The sequence below is a fragment of the Terrapene carolina genome, unplaced genomic scaffold (assembly GCF_002925995.2).
Source record: "Terrapene carolina triunguis isolate 2854851 unplaced genomic scaffold, T_m_triunguis-2.0 Scaffold361, whole genome shotgun sequence".
NCBI classification, from domain to species: domain Eukaryota; kingdom Metazoa; phylum Chordata; order Testudines; family Emydidae; genus Terrapene; species Terrapene triunguis.
This window is the reverse complement of record NW_020664712.1, coordinates 746486-751959: the sequence shown is the minus strand read 5'-3', so window position 1 is coordinate 751959 and position 5474 is coordinate 746486.

Here is a 5474-nt window from a genome sequence, read left to right as displayed (position 1 = left end):
CACACACACACACACACACACACACACACACACACACACACACACAAAAATGAGGTACAATCTTAAGTTCAAAACGTTCTAGAAGTTTCTATAATAAGCAAGTTATTAGGTCCTTCGGGGCCAACCCTAGGAATCGCTGCCCTTCAGCGTCCTGACAGCATAAAGCAGCGTTTCTCAAACTGGGGGTCCTGAGGCTATTGGAGCGGGGTCATGTGATCACCAAAAATATTGCTGGGGGGAGGGGGAATAAAAATCAATGATTTAAAAAAAAAATTTTTTTTTATTTAAATCAGATTTTTTTGATAAAATGCTTTTTTGGGGGGGGAAAAACCTATCTAAAGATACATTATAGCTCAAAGATATCTCATTATGGAATAAGGATGATAAATTCTAATTCTATAGTATGAGACAGTATATTCATGTAACGTTTAAGAAAAGTTTTGTAAATGAGTTCCAATAGTTCATGGATTAGGGACCCAATCTTATGGGGTTCCAGGGGCTTCTGTATAGATTATTGAGGTTAATCTTTCTATCTACCCACTGGGGCTCAGTCTAGAAGATACCATCAGAGATGGTTAATTTTGCAATTCTCAGACTGTGGATTCGTGTCTCCAGAGATAACATGCTTGTTAACAGCAAAAATGTTTTTAAATAAATAACTAATGTATAGAGGTGAGAAATAACAGACCTCAACCCTATTGTCCCTCTGCAAATTTGTGTACACAGTCAATCCCTTACCTCTCTCTAAAAGTGCAAAGTTTCAAAAATAGAAGATTGTTAGGGGTGGAATAGATCTGGACAAGGAGAAGAAGTCTGGAGATAAATGTGAGAAGGGAGGGACAGGCAGTAGAAACAAAAGTGAATCTGTTTGAGCAGCATATTCCAGAAGTCTCAAGGTCTTTCTGACTGTAGCCTTCATTGATTTGAGATCTACCATACCGTTCTCTCACTAGAAGGGAAAACCTATGATGGCAGGAGGCTTCATCTACCTCTGAGTTGTGACGAATAGGTATTAAGGTTATAACAACCAACAAGAATGCACTTTTTATGTAGAAAACCATGATTAAATTGCATCTTCCTGATGTGATTTAAATCACCTCCACCCTGTTTGAGGTATAAAGGTACTAATTTCTCTTTAACAGACATTTTTTCCCCCTTACCTGAGCATACACGCTGTGATGGGACTCGGGGTTGTGCATGTCTCGTCTTCACGGGTGTGGGGGAAGCCACCAGCCGAGTCTCCCGTCCGCCATGGCTTGTCTGACGCCTGCAGCCCCTCTTTGGTTGGGGAGAAGATCGCACCTCTTGTGGTAAACTAGCATTTCACACCCGATAATGCGTCTCCCCGACTGTGTGGTTTTACGGTCTTAGCCAACATTTTTATAGTCACAGGCAAACATTTAAATGCTGCCTTATGCCACGGGGGACAGATCTGGTAAGCAGGATCAATACACGCAGCATCCTACAAGCCGTCTGCAAAGTCTAAAGGACGTTCTTATCCCTCTAATACCTGTTTTGAGAACACTAACCCACAGTGGAGCCGGACTGGTTTCCAGCTCTGCATTTGTCAGGTTCAGCGAGGCCTAGGGGCCTTGGCATGAGCTGGCACCTGGTCTGCCAGCGTCACGGTGACTCTCGGCTGGGAAAAATCCACCCCCTTGGGAGTAGCCGGGCCCACCTAACCCTCAGTGTAGACAGCGCTAGGCTGATGGAAGCATTTTTCCGTCGGCCTGGCCACCGTCTCTCGGGAAGGTGGATTACCCGAGTTTTAAGTGCAGGCGTATCCTTGTTTGCAGCACTCCGTCGGCTGAGGTGGGCGGCGAATGCCCAGACTGCGCTTTTCGAGCTTTTCACGGTGCCTTTGTCCTGTTTCCAGAAGGGCCAACCCTGCCTTCTCGTTATGGGACAGGCCAAGGCTGATCGTCTATCTCTTCATGACTCTAAATGCCTGGTTCTCCTAGCGTCAGGATCATTAGTTTGGCAGGAAAAGACACCGGAAGGAACCAAGAATATCGGCCATTCTTACAGGGTCTTGGGAAGCAGGGACTCTGCAAAGGGCGTGGGCATCGTGGTGGATCATCAGTTGGAGATGAGCTCCCCGTGCGACGTCCTGGCCAAAAGGGTGAATGTGATCCCAGGTTGCGTAAACGGGGGAATCTCACGTCAGAGCAGGGAGGCGGGTTGGCCATGGTGCCACCACCGTGGGACTCCTGCGTCCGGTTCTGGGGCCCGCAGTTCCAGAAGGAGGTTGATCGGTTGGGGAGGGGCCGGAGGAGCTCCTCGGGAAGGGTGGAGGGATCGGAGAACCAGCCTGAGAGCGGGAGACTCCAGGCGATCAACCCAAGGAGCTGAGGGGTGACTTGATTCCAGTTTAGGTGAGCTTGATAGCAGGCTCTTCGATCTAGCAGGCAAAGGGCCACTGAGATCCAGTGAAACTCCAGAAAGAGCAATTAGAAATCCAGTGCCCAAGGGCCACGGAGGATTCCCCGTGTTTAAGGCACGGGTGGATGGCTTCCTGAAAGAGCGGATCTGGTTCATTTGGGACACAGGAGGGCAGCCAGGGCTGTGATCAGTGGGCGCTGCTCCTCTGAATCCATGCAGTGCCATCTCTTTGCCGAATTTCCGTTCTCTGTGCAGGTACCTGCCCCTGTGAATGGCCAGCAGGGGGCCCCAGAGGCCCTTGCCAGGAGCGTGGCCGGGAAAGGATGGACCGTGCCAGGGAATTCCAGTCCCTGCTCGTGCCGTGAAAGCCTCCGGTTCCATCGTCACGCGAGCGTTTGAAAGCTGCTTCTCCTCTGCAGCCTTCCTTGATCCCCGCTCGTCCCTCGCTTCTTCTTGGGCCAACGTGGTCCTTTAGCTTCAGTGGCTTTTCCCTCCCCCTCCCTGGGGTCCCCCCTCCCCAATGTATGTAGACCACATCCAGCCCGCGGGCCCGTCCTGCCCAGCCTTTGCGCTGCCGGCCAGGGAGGCTCGCCCCCGGCCCCTCCCCTGCTGCCTCCTATGCTCTGAGCAGCATGGTAAGGGGGCAGGGAGTGGGGGGGGGGGGTTGGATAAAGAGCAGGGGGTCCCGGGGGTCAGTCAGGGAGCAGGGGGCGGTTGGATGGGGTGGAGGTTCTGGGGGCAGTCAGGTGATAGGGAACGGGGGGGTTGGATAAGGGGTGGGAGTCCCGGGGGGCCTGTCAGGGGGTGAGGGTATGGATAGGGGGTGAGGGGGATTGGATGGGGGTGAGGTCCCAGGAGAGGGCAGTCGGGGGACAAAGACTGGGGGGGGGGTTTGGGGGCCCTGTCAAGGGGTGGGGGTGTGGATAGGGGTCACGGGACAGCGGGTGGGGTTGGATGGGGTGGAGGTTCTGCGGGGGGGGCCTGTCAGGGGATGGGGAATGGGGGGGGTTGGATAGGCGTGGGAGTCCCGGGGGGGGGGGGCACAGCTTTCCCTACCCGGCCCTCCATACCGTTTCGCAACCCCGATGTGGCCCTGGGGCCAAAAAGTTTGCCCACCCCGATGTAGACGGAGAAACCAGCCTTCCTCTCAAGCTGCATTTTGCACAATGGCACACAGCTCCCCTCCACCCCGCTCTGGGCTGCCCTCCAGTCCCCAGCCCATTATGGTTTAACCCCTGGGAACGAGGCTGTAACGAACCCTTCATGTCCTCTGAGCTCACCCACACGGCCCCTTGCTGTTGGGACTGGGGCTTGGAGACTGGCAAGGGACCGTTACATCGTCTGGTTGGACCTTCCCGGGCCCGCTTCCCCCGGATAGAGCCCGGTAACCTGCTTCTCTCCCAGAAAGCCGAGAGACGGCGAATCTGCCACGGCGCTTGCTTAGTCCCCGACTTTGTGGGACCAGTTGGTTTAAAATAATCCCCCGGGGCTTCTCAAAGGTCAGGATTCTTCTCTCCGTTTTCCAGCCGGGGGAAACTGAGGCGCAGAAGGGGGGGAGCGGTCCCCCAACACAGCTGGGAATAGATCCCAGGTGTCCGGCCGTCCTGGGGCTCCACGCCGCCCGCCTGGGAGAATGGCGGGTGGCCAGTGGGGAGAGCCGCCAGCGGGCGGCCTGGCAGAGCTCGCGGCGTTAGCCTTGGTTGGAATTTCCCAGCTCCCGCGCGGTTGTGTTGCAACCCTGGGGGTGTTGAAACAAAGTCATCCGGGTTTAATTTCCTCCATGGAGGGGGGTGGGGGGGGGAAGCCTACAATGAAAAGAGCATTTCTCAGTCGTTGTCTGACTTCCTTGACTGGCTGGGCCCCGCCTCTCCGCTCTGTTTATCAAACGCAGCTTTAGGGCCGGGGGGGGGGGTCAGGCCTGGCTCGCCTGCCGTGCGCACGTGGCGCGTTCAAATCTGCCAGATCTCACTTGGCAATAGCGCGATGCGTGATCATAAAGATGGCCTTCCAGATACGGACCCGGCGCCACCTCCGCCAGTCACGCTGAGGGTGGGGAATGGGGAAGCCCGAGGGGGGGGGGAAATCCCTTATTAATCTCCATTGGGCAGAAGACTGTAGGGTTAATTGTTTATCTGCCGATCGCTTTAGCGGCTGGGATGGGAAGAGGGCGCGGGGGGCAGAGAAGTGAAGGCAGGGGGAGATTTTATAGATGTCATAGAGGTACTGCAAGGGCCTGTTAGAGCATCTAGACCAGGGATAGGCAACCTATGGCCTGTGTGCCGAAGGCGGCACGCGAACTGATTTTCAGTGGCACTAACATTGTCTGGGTCCTGGCCACCAGTCTGGGGGGCTCTGCATTTTAATTTAATTTTAAATGAAGCTTCTTAAACATTTTAAAAACCTTGTTTACTTTACATACAACAATAGTTTAGTTATATATTATAGACTTCTAGAAAGAGACCTTCTAAAAATGTTAAAATGTATGATTGGCACGCAAAACCTTAAATCAGAGTGAATAAATGAAGACTCGGCACACCACTTCTGAAAGGTTGCCGACCCCTGATCTAGACTGACCTCCTGGGTAGCCCAGGCCAGACCAAACATTTCAGGCCTCAAGAGACTCAATGGTTCCGTGCGCGGGAGAGACCGGGACAGGGAATTGGCAAGGCAAGACATGCCTGGGAGATCCCGCAGGCGGCCCGCCCTCCTTGCCACAGAGGAAGGCAAAAAAAACCCAACCCCAACGTCCCTGCCGATCTGGGGGAAATTTCCCCCATGAGCCCTGATCTGGTGATCGGCTTGGCCCCGAACTTATGAGTAAGAACCAGGCTGCTAGAAAGAGGCTTTGCTGTCCCGTCTTGTGCAGTGTCCCATCTCCAGTCGTGGATCATTCAGAGGAAGGCAACCCCAACCCCTACAGAATCCAGCCGGCTGGTTGTGCATGGGAGAGGGAAGCCCTTCCTGACCCCTGCGGGTGACCCCCTGAAGCATGAGATTGGATTAATACGGAGCTGCAAGGACAGTGCTGGCAATCCTTCTCCCCCGTGGCGGAAGGGGAGTCCCAAGGCCTGAAGTGACTGTCTAGTCCGCGC